The sequence below is a fragment of the Xyrauchen texanus genome, chromosome 15, assembly GCF_025860055.1.
Source record: "Xyrauchen texanus isolate HMW12.3.18 chromosome 15, RBS_HiC_50CHRs, whole genome shotgun sequence".
NCBI lineage: Eukaryota > Metazoa > Chordata > Actinopteri > Cypriniformes > Catostomidae > Xyrauchen > Xyrauchen texanus.
In genome coordinates, this window is record NC_068290.1 from 32,317,552 (window position 1) to 32,335,967 (window position 18,416).

Sequence of the window (18,416 nt, forward strand, 5' to 3'; positions counted from 1 at the left end):
CCCTTTCATAATCCTTAGAAAATGCGATGAGGTTGTATATGGATATGTCAAACACAATCTCATATGACACAGTGCACACAGTACATTTACAATAATGTCCAAGGTTTGATACTAATGTGTAGAGCTTTTCATTAAACAGCTTATTTCTATTCATCACTCTTGATTATGCTTATACAAGATATATACTTTTCCAGAAGCCGCTCATTCAAGTTTTATCCCATTGATATGATATTACAGGTTTGTATATGATGTAATTGCATGCAATGATTCTGCAATCTGCCTAGCAAGCTTTTTCCATGGAAGAAAGTCATGCAGGTTTAAATAATTATGAAGGTGAATAAATTATGACAACATATAATGGTGATTTAATTCAAACCATGGACTGACAACCAATGCATTGTTGTAGACCTGTGCTGGGATGTAATGAAGGGACTGCATTATGCATGTATTTATTTAGTATGTAGTATGCATACAGTATCTCCAGTATGAATTAAACTTGATGGGGTAAAATGTTTAACATCCCCCATTGAAAATGCTTCTGTTTTGCCATGTACATTACAAAGTACAACAGCAAGAAAATGTAAGTAAAAGTTGATTAAAAAATGTACATGTATTTCAGAATGCGGTGCTTCATTATGCAGAGAAATTGAATTGTTCTGCAAATTTGATGTCTATTTCATCAGCAATGTTACCTGTTTTGAGAGCATTGTCTATAGTTTGAAGAAATTTATAAAATCAATTGAGAAAAATTGAGAAGCAGACACTTCAACTGGTATGGACTTACAAATTTGCATAAAAACCTGATGATCCATGATATCAAGCATGATTTGAGAATGTTTAAAACAGCATCTTATATGCTTCAGTGGAAGAAAGCAACTCTGACCTTTTGTACAAAGGGTTTAACATGGTCAATGTCACAGATATCACTAGATATTTTAAAATTGTTCATATTAACTTTCTCTTTACGTTTCTTTGTTGTACATGATTTACAGGTTTAATTTAGATTTTGAACTCCAGATTTAAAACCATGAACAGACTCACAGGTAATATCTTAAATCCATGATAATGTAAGGGTGCCAGCAAGTGCAACTTTGTGACATATTCCATATTTTGAATGTATGAATAATACAAGTTTACAAACTTGTTTTACATGCAGCATTAGACCATTTTTTTATATTACAGGACAAAGAAAAATAAAACTACTCTATATGAATCTAATTTGTTTTGTACATTTTAGATTTTTTGGCAGTTAGTAATACTTAAAGTTGTTTACCTTTTTTGATTTTAAGGAGGAACATTCAGATTTTCAAATGATAAAGAAACCACAAAGTTACTTATATACTGAGCATCAGTCCAGCACCACATTGAAAACCAGAACCAAACTTAAATGTTGTATTTAAAAAAAAGTTTCAATGTTGTATGTTAAATTACAGCATCAGAAACCTTTGATATGGTATAACTTGCATGTGATTGTTTACAGGCAAAAAAGACACTCATGAGTATTTTAAACAGATATTTTTACAATACATTTAGACATGGTGCTTAAAAAAAAAGTTTCTGACCCTGTATACAAGTCTTTTGCTCATCAGAAACGTACCGTTTGTTTGAACAGAAGTGACCTACCATAAATCGTGTTTTGCATATATATGTGTAATGCATTAGGTTGGCAGTGCATACAGTCAACAAACTCTTTGTGCCATGGTACAACATCACATCAGTGGGAACCATTAGCTCAAATGCATGACACCATGTACTATTGTAGAACCAACGTGCATTTATATTAATAAAGCCTATACATTAGGCCAATCTCAAATCCATTATTATGACTATATAAGCCCACAAGGTATATGTTAACATTCGGTAAATGCAACAGTCACATTAATTCTAATCTGATCCAGTCTAATTCAGCCTTTCCAGTCCCAGGGAATACACAGATCCCCATCTTGCATGACAGAATAGAAGTATGAGACACAGAGATGAAGGCCCTGCATCTGTCGCGATTTCTCCTCCATCAGACGTCTGGAGCAGGGGCTCATCTGACTCGACACACTGGTCTCTTTAGATAGACTGTGCAAAGACAAATCCTGCAGACAACTCAAAATGCTCAGCTTCCAACCTGTGGATGTGGGAATATTTCCTATTTTAATAAAAGCATCTAAAACTGTACGAATCTAATTAATTATAAATTTTAAAAAAAAATTACTCGGATGTTCTTAATTCTAATCGTTATGCAGGTCTTTTGTCATTACAATAATCGTACCGGTCTTTGTAAATTAGTATAGAACAATATATAGTATAGGGCCTATACTATATAATATAATGAATAGAAATGAATTTTTTGGGTGAACTATCTAACTTTCATATTAAGGCATACCACATGTCCAACTGAAACAGATAATTCAATGTGAAATAATGTGGAGTGGGGCTTGATCTCACCATTGGAAGATGATTGGACCGTGAAAAGTTATAGCTCATGTTATTAAATGCTATGATTTTATTGGTTAATATGTATTATCCATCCAGAACTTTTTTTTACATGAACAGGAAAGATTTTTTTTTAAAGCAGAGCGAAATATTACTTTGTTAAAAGATTATAAAAACAAAACTTTTCTTTGAAATCTTGTGCATTGATGAATAGCTCACATTAAAGGGACAGTTCACCCAAAAATGAAAATCTCTCATCATTTACTCACCCTCAGATGTGTATGACTTTCTTTCTTCTGCTGAAAACCAAAAACTTTAAAGGGTAACTAAACCCTTTAACTTTTAAGGGTAACTAAAGTAATTTTTTTGACATTTGTGTATAAAGTGTTTTAATTCTACAATATATGGTGTAAAAACGTCTGAGTGCTGCCCTCTTCAGGTTGAACGGTGGCTACTGCAGTTGAATTTTCCTATTGGCTGTTTGCGGTACTTCGTGATGTAACCGGTGACAGCTGACATAAGCAGGTTCCAACTCACCACGCCCTTGGTACGAGCTACCACGCCCATGGCAGTATAAAAACCATCTTGTTTCGTCAAAACCACTGTAGCGAGTCAGGAGTTGGAATTGCGAGTATTGAAAACGATCAGGATAGAGTATTTTAGCATCTATTTAGCATAGCATTTATATAGTTATTTAGATTATTTCGTGTAGCCTAGGTAGTTAATTAGCATATTTGTTAGTGTAGTATTGTTAGAAGCATAGTTAGTTAGTAGCATAGTATTGCGTCAGTTAGGATAGCTTCAAGTTAGCGTAGATTATCTGTATTTAGTACAGTGGTCAGGATGGTACGTAGGTGTAGTGTTGCTGGTTGCAACAGCACTGCTGGACTGTATGGCTTTCCAGCAGACTTGGAAATTAGGCGCCAGGGGTTGCACGTCCTTGGCCTGGAAGACCGCGAGTTCCCGCCTAGAGCTGTAGGAGTGTGCAAACTGCATTTTACGCGGGATTGCTTCTCCAACGCAATGGAGGTGGAAATGGGCTTCTCCAAACAGCTCGCGCTGAAAAGCGACGCAGTGCCAAACGCTGCTCCTCCTGCATGGACTCCACCACCTCAGCGGCATCTTGAGGTGAGTGATCATATATATTTGAATCACAATTTATGGTTAGGCTAAAGTTAATCCTCTGGGGTCGACAAACGCGCGTTCGCGATGCGGGAGTGTTAAACGTATTGCACCCTTATACATTGTATTACGGTATTGACTACCTGTATAGTTTTATTTGGAGGTATATGGTTTTGTACATGATGACGTTACGCTTTACGTCACATTCTTCTAAGTTGAGAGAACAGCTAACTGATGTTATGTTCAAGTGAAGCTTGCTAAATAAAAATCCTGCTAAAAGGATAAACATCACTGAACAGCGTTTCGTTTGTTTTTCCTGCACGCGAGTGAAGGTGAATGCGCACTCGGTTGCTCAACAGGGAGTTAAAACCGCAGTTTGAGCCAGTGGCTCAAATTGATATGGCTCCGGCCCTGTGTCCACAGACAATTCACCCTCCTCCACTTCAGGTGAAGGTGGGGGAGAAAGGTCCTTGACTTCAAAAGACCGCTCCGTGGCAAAGCTACTTGCGTCACTCCAGTCACTCTCCATTTTAGAGTCTGACAGCAGCTGTCAATTAATCTGTCACTACGGGTCTCAGGTGCACGCCCCTAAAAAAAGTACCAGGTACTATCCACAGTGGAAAACCCTCAAAAAGCGAGCAGAGTCAAGTCAAGTTGTACAGTGCAGTGGAAAAGCCTAATTTGTATCACCATCTAGCGCTCTGCACATGTGTCAAGTACTAGGAAGTGTAATTGAGCTTGAAATCATGATCGTGCCTAGAAACTGCAATGACCATATGTAGCCTACAGCAAAAAGGAGTTGCATTTTGGTCTGTTCTCATCCAAAACTAACTGGATTGCATTGTATGGACCAACAGAGCTAAAATATTCTTCTAAAAGAAAGAAAGTCATACACATCTGGGATGGCATGAGGTTGAGTAAATGATGAGAGAATTTTTCTTTTTGGGTGAACTATCCCTTTAAGACCCGGTACAGTTATTTAGAATGTACTGTAAATATGTTGTTTTTAAAGGTATAGTTGTCCCGAAATAAAAGAAAAATTCTGTCAACATTTACTCTCTCTCCTGTAGTTCCAAAAAGTGTATGACTTTCTTTCTTCCGTGAAACACAAAAGATGTCAGCTTCAGTCACCACTTACTGTCATTGCATCTTCTTTTCCATACAATGACAGTGAATGAATAAATGAACATTACATTTATATAGCACTTTTCGAACACTACACTCAAAGCATTTATATTGTGAACAGAGCACTCTTCTCAACCACCACCAGTGTGCAGCATCTACCTGGATGATGAAACGGCAGCCATAGTGCGCCAGTACACTCACCACACACCAGCTATTGGTGGAGCTTATAAAGCCAATTAATGGATGGGGACAGTGAATGATGGCTGAGGCTGACATTCTTCCTAACATCTGCTTTTGTTTCCCACACAAGAAATAAAGTCATGTTGGTTTTGAACAACATGAGGGTGAGTCAATGATGACAAATGATATCAATTTAAGTGCAATGACAGGTCAGCACTCACTGGTCTTTGCGTTGGATGAGTCTCCGGGCCTCCTTGGTCTGACTCTGGAGGAAGTTTTGCAGCTGGAGGATGTCACACATGGTGGGGATGATGAAGTGCCCCATCTCATGCAGGCAGGGGGTGGAACAGTCACTATGGCAACAGAACAGAATAGAAAACACAATGACTGACTAGACCTTAAGCAGCAAAACCTGTTATCAGGCTGCTATTATATCAGCCAGAACAGTGACCATCTCAGTCAGAAACAAAGGAATAGGGTAGAAATGAACAGAACACAAGAATCCACAGGAAAAACATAGTTAGTGCCTAAAATACTATACCAATCACCTTCAATCAAATGTAAATAGTCCAGTATGGTCTCTCTTCTATTAAATGTATTTATTTTTTGCAATTTTGCTTGATGCTGTTAGTGCCAAAGAAATTAAGGCTTTAACACATGCAAACGTCAACATAAAACAACATAACTCATTCTTAAAGACAACATGAAGTGGCGTTTGCAACACATTTAACATCTGTAATGTGATGTAGTTCTGAAAAATAATATTCAGGGAGAAATAATGTAGGATGGTACTCGGTTTTTAAACAGAAGGCTTTGATTGGAATGTGGGCTGTGATATAATTTGCTAATATAATTTTTTCACTGCACAGCCTGTCAGCAGAACAGAAAGTCATTTCAGAGGGAGAAAAAGTTATTACATTCTGATTAGGGACATTTATAAGACCAGGAAAATGTATTAAGAAATTAAAATTTTATGTAGTTGTTTTTTTAAACGGACAGTTCACCCAAAATTATATTATATATATATATATATATCATTTATTCACCTTCATGCCATCCCAGATGTGTATGACTTCTGGGATGGCAAGATTTTTAAAAGAATATTTCAGTTCTGTAGGTCCACACAATTCAATGAATGGTGTCCAGAACTTTGAAGCTCCAAAAAGCACATAAAGGCAGCATAAATGTAATCCATATTTAAAATATCAATATGTAAGTGATGTTTTAGAATAAATTCTCCTCCCTTCCCAGTAGGTGGCAATATGCGCAAAGAATGCAAATCAAAAATTTAAATTAAAGTGAACTGGAGATTTATAATAAAAAGGACTTAAATATTGATCTGTTTCTCACCCAATCTATCACATCCCTTCTGAAGACATGAATATAATCACTGGAGTCGTGTGGATAACTTGCATGCTGCCATTATGTGATTTTTGGAGCTTCAATGTTCTGGCCACCATTCACTTGCATTGTATGGACCAAAAGAGATATTCTTCTAAAAATCTTGATTTGTGTTCAGCAGAAGAAAGTTATACCTATCTGGGATGGCATGAGAGTAAGTAAAGGATGAGCCAATGTTGTATTTTCGGTGAACTATCCCTTTAAGCTTTTCCCATAGATCCAACTGCACATGTGCTGCTTAAGCAGAACTGGCTGTTTTTGATAGTTTTGAAACGTTAGTTTAAAATTGAATAATAATAATAAAAAAATGTACATGCTTGTTAGCCAATCAGAAACATCTATGGTGTTGTAATCACTTCCACCTGTTGGTAATTGCTGACTTTGGTTGGTTCTCTTTTGTGATGAAAATGTACCTTGAAAATGCCTGATAGCTGAAACACTGGTAAATAAACGAGCCTGTATTTGAGTCGTGCAGATATATTTATTTTTTCTGCTCAGGCCTGGTACCATCAAGATGGGATTCAGTGTATTTCTGAATCGTTCACCCTACCCTGCCCAAGTTAATAACACAGAAAACACAAAAATACATAAATGGCTGGAATGGAAGTATGTTATTCTTCACTTCTCCAGGGTCATGGTGAGGCCCTGCAGGCTGCGGGGATGCAGCGAGAGTCACTCGATATGGATAACTTGAATCCCACCCATCATGTGACTGATACACTCCTTCAGCCAGTCTGACTCCTGGAACAGGCTGTGGTAACTGGGCAATCTTTTTGAGCTGAACATTCACACATGGGCGAAAACAAATACAAACATTGCATCCATCACAGTCAGCATAACAGTTTGCAATAATATTTTAAAGATTACCTTAACACTGGTTTAAAAAATACGTTTTACCTTTGCCCAATGGTGGTGGACATTCATTGTTCCTAACATCACATGACTTGAGGCCTTCATCCCAGATTAGTCAGCAAAAACTATTATGTGTCCTCTGATTTGGAGGAGACAGAAAAGGAGTAAATACTTTTATGCATTGAACATTTCAGGCCATATAATCCAATCTGATGAACTGTATTTTCATTGTTCACCTCTCAGGGCTTTATGTGGAGAGACCACTCAAGCTCTGCAGCTAGCAGCATTTGTGTGCAACTCCACATTTGTGCTGCCACCTACAGGAGAGAGAGCCACACGATCACACAAAAAAAAAACAACCCACTGACAACAGCATATAAAACAGGATTGTCTACTGATATACTGTACTAGGTTAAAAAAGAATAGGATCTTTATTGCCACACAACCAGGGGATTTGTTTCATATAATGTTGGCATAGAACAGCACCATATACAAAATGTGATTTTTCCATTAGACAAACTTTCCTGTCCCCTAAAATGATCTTAAAATAAACTGCTATTTTTTTTTATAAACAATAATTGTAGTTTTAGAATATATTATAATAGATCTAAAATTTTTCATTCCAAATTTTAAAAGTGTTGAAAAGTTACATTTGCCAGAATATTTTGGGCTTTTTAACTTCCCCTCTACAATAAAATATACAAAAATTGAGGTCAATTCTACTTTGCACTTTTACCTTTTTAAGAACTTAAATAAATAATAATATATTAATGTGGTATTTATGTATAATTAAAATAATTCAAACTTTCAAGAGCAATTCATTTTCCAAAAAAATGGGAGCACAGCTCTGTCAGGGCAGCAAAGAGACAGTTTGAAGATCAGAGAGTAGCTTCATTACCACATCAGTCAATATTTGAGAAGTTTAATTCATAAATAATGCATTTTGCTCAAATTTGATAAAAAAAAAAAAAAAACAGTTCTCTTCATTTACCTTCATGCCATCCCAGATGTGTATGACTTTCTTCAGCAGAACAAAAACAAAGATTTTTAGAAGAATATCTCAGCTCTCTATGTCGAAACAATGCAAGTGAGCTATAAATTCTCCTCTCTGTCCAGTAGGTGGCGATAATCACAAGGGATGTGAATCGAATCTGAAGTGAAAGTGGAGATTTATAGTAAAATATAAGGACTTAAATATTTATATGTTTCTCGCCCACACCTCATTATTCTTCAGCCATAAACTGAAGAAAGAGCGACAAAGAGACACAATGTTTCAGATCAGCTATTGGGTTAAATGAAGAAACATTATATTACTCTGTTTCATCAAAGAATACTGACAAAGAAAGAGATCCTTCACATAATATTCACATATTGTGTATACATTATATATAACATTGTGTATTTATGTGTATTGTCGATTCAGTTTTTAAATTCATTCAATGAGTCTGCTGTTGTCTAGATCAGTGATTACAAACCAGGGGTACGTAAGCAGGTCCATTGGATTTTGCTGTTGAATCTAACAAAATCATATGTAGGACTTAAAATAAAAATAATATATATAGATTATAATATAGATTTTCCAATTAATCACGATCTTCATTTGATTGATCCCGATATTGATCTTTTACTCTATGCGAATTTGACAAGATCTTTTCACTGCATGTTGAGAAAAAACGTTTCGTTTGACTCACCCTGTTTGATAACTGTCCAAAGATGAGATCCACTCAATCCATCTGTCATTGAATAAAGAACAAAAAAAGGAACATTAATTCTAATCACACATAGCATGGATGCACTAAAGAAACTGTCCATGTTCACTCTCTCTAAAAATCCACTCACTGTCTAAACAGCCAGTAATCTTAAAGAGACAGTTTTAGCTCTTGTTCTACATATCAGTGTATATATTTGCAAATAGTTCAAATTATGTTAACAATAATCATGCAATAAACCATATGAGTTAAATATAATATATTCATTTTTAACACATAATTTTTATTGATGGAAAACAGAGAATTTGTAGATTTTTTAAAGCCTAAATGTGACAAATTATAAAAAAACTAATGATACAACACAGTATATTCTGTTATGTACCAAGTTTGAAGATCCCTTCTATAATTAATAGCATTAGATGAGAGAGAATTTCTTTCATACAGTATGTAAGTAAAATGTCAATTGCAATGGAATCGAATAGGGATTTTAATTGATCAAACCAAATCTAATTGACCAATAATAATCAATATTGATGTTAATGTAAAATGATACAGTCTTTGGTAAAAATCTTTGGTTTTGTGTAGATAAAGGGGTACTTCAGCCTTCCTAATGGAGCTTACGAGAAACACTGGTTTAGATTTCTTAAAGTTATCACAGAGCTCAAAATTCCTACTCTAAAATAGGTCAAGGGAGTATGAAGGAATGAGGTTTTACATTTACATTTACATTTATTCATTTGGCAGATGCTTTTATCCAAAGCGACTTACAAAAGAGGAAGAACATCAGCGAATCATCTTAGGGAGACAGTGGTACAAAAAGTGCCATATTACAAAGTTTCACTATCATCAGAATAGTACACCAAACAGATTTAAGTGCAACAAGAAATGTAAATAATTATTTATTTATTTATTTATTTATTTATTTATTTTAGTGACCGGTTAAGTGCTTTTGGAAAAGATGTGTTTTTAGCCGTTTTTTGAAGATAGAGAGTGAGTTAGCTTCCCAGATTGAGTTGGGAAGGTCATTCCACCACCGTGGTATGATGAAACTGAAAGTCCGGGAAAGTGTTTTGGTGCCTCTTTGTTTTGGTACGACAAGGCGACGTTCCTTAGCCGACCGCAGGCTTCTGGTGGGAACGTAGCTCTGCATAAATGTTTTTAGGTATGCTGGAGCAGACCCAGTGACTGTTTTATATGCCAGCATCAGGGCCTTGAATTGAATACGTGCATGAACCGGCAGCCAGTGGAGAGAGACAAAGAGTGGTGTAACATGTGCTCTCTTAGGCTCATTAAAGACCAGATGTGCTGCTGCATTCTGGATCATTTGCAGGGGTCTAATAGCACATGCAGGAAGGCCTGCAATGAGAGCGTTACAGTAGTCCAGTCTAGTTATGACAAGGGACTGAACGAGCAGTTGTGTGGCATGTACAGAGAGGAAGGGTCTTATCTTCCTGATATTGTAGAGTGTAAATCTACATGATCTTGCAGTTTTTGAAATGTGGTCTGTGAAATTTAGCCCATCATCAATGGTTACCCCTAGATTTCTGACCGTTTTGGAAGGCGCAACTGTAGTTGGACCCAGCTGCACGGTGATGTTGTGTTCAACAGCCGGGTTGGCTGGAAAGACAAGGAGTTCGGTCTTGGCAGGGTTGAGTTGAAGGTGGTGTTCCTTCATCCAGGCTGAGATGTCTGCCAGACAGGCAGCAATTCGAGCGGTCACTGTGGTGTCGTTGGGCTGGAAAGACAAGTAGAGTTAGCGTGTCATCAGCGTAGCAGTGGTAAGAGAAACCATGTGACTGAATGATGGGTCCCAGTGATGTTGTGTATATGGAGAAGAGAAGTGGCCCAAGCACTGATCCCTGAGGTACCCCAGTAAGTAACTGGTGTGGCTTGGATACTTCCCTCTCCATGCTACCTCAAAGGACCTTTCTGAGAGATAAGAGTTGAACCAGTCAAGCACAGTTCCAGTGATACCCAGTTTAGAGAGGGTGGAGAGTAGGATCTGATGGTTGACTGTGTCAAAGGCTGCAGAAAGGTCCAGCAGAATCAGAACGGATGATCTGGATTCAGCTTTCAGCCTGTCTCAGCGACTCGATGACAGACAGCAGGGCAGTCTCAGTGGAGTGTCCACTTTTGAAGCCTGACTGATTGTCATCCAGTAGCTTGTTCTGTGAGAGATAGGCGGAGATCTGATTGAAAACTGCCCTTTCAAGTGTTTTTGCCATGAATGGGATGAGAGAGACTGGTCTGTAGTGTTCTATCTGTGTGGGGTTAAGTGCAGGTTTTTTCAGCAGTGGGGTTACTCGAGCCTGCTTAAATGTAGTGGGAAAAGTGCCTGCGAGAAGGGATGTGTTAATTATGTGTGTAAGTGCCGGTAGGATGGACGGAGAGATGGCCTGGAGAAGGTGTGATGGAATGGGGTCAAGGGAACAGGTTGTGGGGTGGTTGGAGAGGAGGAGTTTAGAGACCTCAGTGTCAGTTAAAGGAGAGAACATAGGGAAAGAAGGGTTGCATACAGGAGCCAGGTGTTTGACAGGTTTTTGACAAGTTTTAGCCAGTTCCATCATTATTGCTCCACACAAAAAAAGGAGCAAATGATCATTAATATCAGGTTTAAATGTGGGTGGTTTTCACTGAATTTCCACAACCTCAATGTTTTCAAAGGGTTTTTCCTGAACTTAAATTTCAGGCTATGGGGCCCACTGAAGGTTTTTGTTGAGCTGAAAAGGACCCGTAGCCCTGGGCAGACCTTTGGTTGAATGTATACTTTACTTTTTTACTAAAAGGCACAAAAACATAGGTAAGTAATTAGGGCTGTTGATTTGATAAGTTAATTCAGTGTGATTAATTCTAGTAAAATATTATGGGCCTCATTCATGAAACTTTCATAAATATATGAGTACATACAGAGTAATTTGTGCGTAAAATGGAACTTCCCCAAAACTTTCCGACAGATTTACAAACGTGTGTATATCAGTGAATTCCAAACATTTGTAAATAAGGACCGTGTGCACATTCGTTCACAATTATCATGATCCACAGGCATGACAACGGCATATAAGGAAGGCATAAGACTCGTTAGTAAATGCTGTTAACATCTTTGCGGAACATTAATGAAATGAAATTTTGATTTAGCGAGCACAATAGCATCTCAAAGTTCAAATAGTCAATAAAAAAGGTTTGCCATGAGTGTAAAAAATATTCAATTCATGCTGACAGGAGGATGTCCATCATCTTTAACCTTCGCTGGTTCTGTTGAGTGCATCGCCAGAATCATTTGTGAAAATCTTTATCGTAACAGTGATATAGGCTTCTTGCAACTGGAAGAATCTTCAGAGAAATGGAATGCCTGAAGAAGGTCTTTGACTGATTTTTCAACCCCCCACAAGGCACCTGCCCGCATTGTGTTTATTTATGTGTTTAACAGCATTAGCATTGAACATACGTTATCAACTAAATACAATATTCTGATGCCTTAACTAAATTATGAAACTTAAATTCACCAGTCCAACCAGTCATGTTAATTTTTTCGGGAAAATCAAACGCAAACTGCATCTTGATATTTTCACCCCATGTCAAGCACTTCTGCTGGAAAAAAAAACAATACGTAGAGTTGGGAAAATCTTTACTTTGAAAAAACAAATCCAAGCAGCAAACAGACATTTTTAAATAAGTATAGGCTATGGTTTAAAAGAAAACAATTTTTTTTTTGTTTTAATTATTGATTTTATTTTTTTAAGGATAATTTAATTCATTACTTATTAGTATTTTTTTTCATTACTTAATTAATTTCACTTCTATCAAAATGTTGTCATAACAGTTTGACTGAAAGAACACAACGCATTCGGATGTCTTACACAACAATTACATGTTGTCGGGAGCAGGTGTACATTTGATTCGTACCAACTAATGTATTGAAAATAAGAAACCTTTCATGAATCCATGAATTTATGTCAGAACGGCTTTACGAATGCTTTACACAAAAATTCGATCTACTCGTGGTTCAAGAATGAGGCACATTGTGTTAAAAAAACATTAACGCAATTAATCATGTCCCCGGACCGTAATAAGGAATATTCCTACCATCAGAAAAATGTAAGTTTGAATACCACCTTTTTTCAGCAGGGGTCAGTAAACAAAACTTGAGTTGTATAGGCATCAAAGATGTTTCTCTAAGTTTTAAACTAAGTTTATCTTGACTCAGTGACCTAAAAATGTGCGTTTATGACGCATACGCAACCAAAGTGATGTATATGTGAACGCATGTGTACACTGATGATAAAATCTATCTCAGACATATTGACCAATTCACTTGCAAAATGGATTGCTGTGGCTTGTAGGCAATGACAGGCTTCAATAATATGGAAATACACAATGTAAATCCTTTTAAAGTCACTTTTTGTATTGTCTTATCAATGCTTTACTCAACTTTCACAGTAATGTAATGCATTTTAATTATCTGAATTATTATGTTTATAATATACGTTATAGCCCTGCGATAGACTGGCGACCTGTCCAGGGTGTCCCCCGCCTTTCGCCCAATGTTAGCTGGGATAGGCTCCAGCCCCCCGCGACCCTGTACACAGGATAAGCGGTTGATGATGGATGGATGGATGGATGGATATATATTATATTTATAATGAATTATAACTGTTTATAATTATTTCATAATGATATACTGAATTATTGTTATTTGAGGGGCTTTCTCAGCTAATTTTTATTATGTGCGGTTAATTGCAAATAATTGTGATTAGCCTAATCCGATAAATTAATCAGCATATCATGTATTTAATTCAATTACAATTTTGAATAGAATTACTTGAGAAAATTGAGTTCTGTGGCTAACTGTAGAAACAAAAACAAAAAAAGCTTGTTACAAGGGTTCTGGTGTGACACTAAATGTGTCAGCTGGGTTCTCCTCTGCCACTGTAAAACACCCACTGCAATTTCAACAATTCAACTAAATTTAAACACAAGCGGTCACCATGTGGGAGACATGAGTTTGAACAGTTTGCAACTTTACAAATGATGATCAAAGTCAAAATATTACATTTATCATTTTGACAAATAATGAATTACTCCATGGCATGTAATATTTTAGCTTTCATCATCATTTGTTTATCTTTCTTCAAAAAAGTATAAAAAAAAAAAGTAGTTCAGCTGGGGAAGTTTCTGACATTTGGTGGATTTGTCATTAAATAACATAATAAAATATGACAGAATTAGTTATTGTTGATTTTTGTCCAGGAAAGTGTAATAGGACCATGAATTGGGCAGTAATAATAATAATCAGTACCTGAGTCAAGTCAAGTCAAGTGTTTTTTATTGTTGTTCAACCATATACTGTTAGTACAGTACACAGCGAAATGAGACAACGTTCCTCCAGGACCATGGTGCTACATAAAAACAACATAGGACAAATACAGGACCACATGAAACTACACAACTAAATAACATACCTATATACCTATATAAAGTGCACGTGCAAACATGTGCAAAAAGTACGGGACAGTACAAGACATTTCTGACAGTGAACAGGACAATAGGCACAGTGAGAGACAGTGCAGCGCCGACCAGTACACAGTAGTGCAAAAAGTGCACTAGTAGTGAGTGTAGGTTCCACTCTGCTGGCTTGTTCTAATTCCAGCTCTGGGTCTCTAAAGCCTGTGAAAGTCTTGTCCCATTTGATGGGCCGATAGAAAGATGTGTTTCCAGGCTGTCGTGTTGAGTTCTTCCTCATTTTGGCTTTAAGCAGATCCTGCATATGCTCAACCGAGAGGCTACATGACTTCAGAACATCCAGCACTGTGCTCAGAACATCCCTAGACTGCAGAGTGAAACTCACAGAGCAGAATCCTAGGAAAATATGGGCAGATATCATTGTTATGTTACCCAAATACAAACATGCATTGATAAAAAGCTCTGTTTAAGACTCAAAATTGTTTTCAAAGATTATTTAATGATGGCACATGAACAAAATCATTAATATGGTGAACAAAACTTTTTCCGTAAGTTCAAAGAAGAGTGTCTGGTTGAAGCCAATTAGACACGATTTACCTGAACTGATCTTACCGAGACTAGCAGACTGTTATCAGAGTGAGCTCTTTCTTTTGTGTCCCTGACATAAAAAGTGAGGTTTGGGGGTTTGGGGGACCTCACCCCAGGCTTCTGAAGATTTTTCAGATTATCATTTAGTCTTTAGAGGGAGTTTTCATTTACTTCCTATAACGCAGAAAAGAAAACAGAACTAAGCTTAGAACAAACAACACAATACACTTGCGCCTGGTCAGTAGAGATCTGTGGGATAAAGTAAATAAACATTTTACCATACCTCAAACATTATCATTAAATCGTTTTTTGCATGCAATAATAATTTCATTTGGGGCTTATGTGCATGATAAAAGCTCAAATTAATAATTACTCTCTCTCTTGGATGCTGGCCAAAGAAATCAGGGTGCACTACAAAGTAAAAGGACGCAGGGTAATACTAGCGTCCGCTCCTGAGAGATTCCTTCCCTGAATGACCTATGCAGAAACACATCTACCACCATGCCTGCAAGAGCGATAAAATAACTAGAAATAAGTCTCGGTTCAATGCATGGAGAAAGTAATTCTACGATACAGGACATTTTTCAATCCTTTGAAAATGCAATTACTATAAACTGATATTGTCATTAATCCAAAAAGTTGGAGACTTTTAGAGAGTTTCCATACAGTGTAGAACTGTCTCTATCTTTGAACTATCTCTTTTTTATGATTTAGGTTAATCTTACCTCATATAAAGCAGGAAGGAGGTAACATCCATCACATTAGTTGCTGCTGGCAAGAGAAATCAAGGTACGTGAGACCAGACGACAGACTTTAGCAGCTTCAGGTGGTCAACATCAGAGGACAAAGATTGCATCACCTTTCTGGATTACAGATGAGTGTACCTTCATTTACTATTGCTATTGTTTTGAATGGCCATGGAAAACGAAGCAATGTGATAATTTTACCTCGTCGCAAAAAGTATTCCGTTAATTTACCTGATGAACTTTCACCTTTTGCTGACCCTTTATGCGTCGCAGGGCTAATGTGTGCTTCTAAATCACTTGCACCTTTATTAGCAACTGACACATAAAGCTTTACATGTCATACATTCTGCTTCTGACGGATCTCAACCTGGATGAAAGCATGGGGATTATTTGTGCAAATCTTTTGTAAATTTGCACTTTCGTTTGGTCATTGTTTCCACTCATTTGCTGTGACTGTCGAGCAACACAACAGCGCTTCGCGCGTTCACGGAGAGATCGACAGGCAGGAATTTGGCCAATAGTTGCTGCAAGCCTCTTATAATCGACCAATTGGTGTGCGAGAAGGCGGGACTTACAAAGAGCGGTTAAAGCAAATATGCGCGCACAATGAAGTATTAGACCAGATGCACATCATAATCCAACAAAAGCCGAACCCCGGACATTTTCGCAAATTTAAAAATCCCGGCCGGACGCATTATTCTGAAAAATCGAAAAGAAGACGTATGGTAACTCTATGTAAACAAATATGCAAGATTATAAGGTATCAAGAATTAATGTTAATTGTTTTTGTTATCTTTTCTTTTACTTTTCTTTTCTTTTATTTTTTTACCTAATATTCTAAATTATTTACAGAAATGTATACAGTGGTTACGGCCCTGGCTAGAGCATCCAAACTCCACGAAAGCCTTTCCTTCCTGGACACTATATTATGATTATAATTTTCCCCCATTAACAGGCACAATCTTGTGTAGAAACTGACAAACAGTTGCTTTGCTATGGACTGTCTATCCACCCCATTTAGTCATGCACATGACACTTAAAACTATTCATACTGTAATATGCATATTTATATTCTGTCCATTAGAATATTGCACAAACTGTCCTGTCATGTGCTGTACGTTTTGTATGGTTCTGTGTATAAGTATACTGTGATAATGTCATGCTGTCTACCTGCATAAACTAACTCATTTGTCTCATGCAAATGTTCCACCACGACATTTTTTGGGAACTGTTAAACAGCAATACTATTTGACATTGAGTAGTCTTGACTCAGGGCATGTGCATGCATGGGTTCTGAGTGTGAGCTTGATTTACTGTGCATAGTGTCATTAAAATCTCTTATTTTGACATTTAAACAAGAAAAACAAAACGACAAGCAACACTTGTGCCCAAAACAAAATCGCATCCGTAGTGAACCGTTAGATTTAATCTCAGTGTGACAGCATTCAATACACACACACTGTAAACTCAGCATACACAATGATAAACACAAACTTCGTGCGCTTTAAAGAAGCACAACAGCCCCAGACCTGACCAATCACACACAGAATTAATGTCTAGCTCGAAATGTCAACAACACCCCATAAAATTATTTACCTGTGATTATGTAAGGCAACATGTTCGCTGTGGTTAAAACTCGACGTTAACACATTCAAACCAGCTAATCCAGACAGGAGACATAGACTGCCGATCTAAGAACTTCAGGTAATCGCATTCTTATCATTCTTTGTGTGTTTTGCGCCATCTATAGGTGCTTTATGGATTTTCATGAATCAATTGGCCAATTCCGAGGTTTGTGCTACCCTGAAATACAAATATGTGAAGGGAATGCAAGAAGACGTGACACTATTTTGTGGAGATGCTTCAAAATGGGAGTAAAACATAAAAAGAAATATTAAGTTTAAAGAGCATTTCAAGAATGTAAACAAAAGAATTAGAACGATCCAAACGTATTTCCAGATCATTTCAACAAAGCCTCTTTTTCAAGCTAAATCAGTCCACTCGGCGGCCGTTTTGGCTCGCTCTTGGGCAGTTTGGGCAGCTATTTTTCTACGTAAACAAGCGTCATAAAAGTGCAGCTCCTATCTACTTGAATAGTGAAAGGCCGAAATCTCCAAAACGGTTGGTCAAGATTACGATAAAAGAAAATATATTAAAAAGCAGCTAAATTGCATTGGTCCAAGGCGCGTTTGGCGCCGGTGTTATGGATCAACTGGGGATCTTGTTAACTGGTGATGTGCGCGTGCACATTAATAATTGTACTTGCCTTTTCAGCAGATTCGTTCAACGCGAATCGTCAAAGAGCAAAGAAAAGGTGTTTTGCACATTATACAAAATGTTGGTATCATTAATAAACAGAGTATCTTCATGAATTTGACACTATTTATTAGCAATTTTAAGCGTTTCACAGGGTAACATGTGGTTTCCTATGTTAATGTGGGACATTGGTTCGAATGGAAACTGGCGATTACACTTGTCTCTTTTATTTGCAACACTAAAGCACCATAGGCTAACGAGTGTCAATAATACACTTTCAATTGCTTTTTTCTTTTCTTTATAAATAATGACTTAATTAACCATGACGGATTGTGCAACTTTCTCCTACCATTGAAAATTAGTATATTTCTCCACTGAGATGCTTTCTCGGACTATAATTTATATTAGTCAAGATGCTGTATACCATCATTTTAAATTCAGTTTGAACGTCAATTTCATCCAGAGGTAATTGGGTGAAAATAGGAAATTAATCCCACACTGAAACTTGTTTAATATATATGTAGGCCAATAGGTTTGACGTTCAATTTACATC

General features: G+C 37.0%; 1 pseudogene; it reads right to left on the reverse strand.

Annotated features, from left to right (window-relative positions):
- Positions 1-7,368: 7,368 nt before the first annotated feature.
- LOC127655599 (T-cell activation inhibitor, mitochondrial-like) lies at positions 7,369-15,751 on the reverse strand (annotated as a pseudogene).
- Between the last annotated feature and the right edge of the window lie 2,665 nt (positions 15,752-18,416).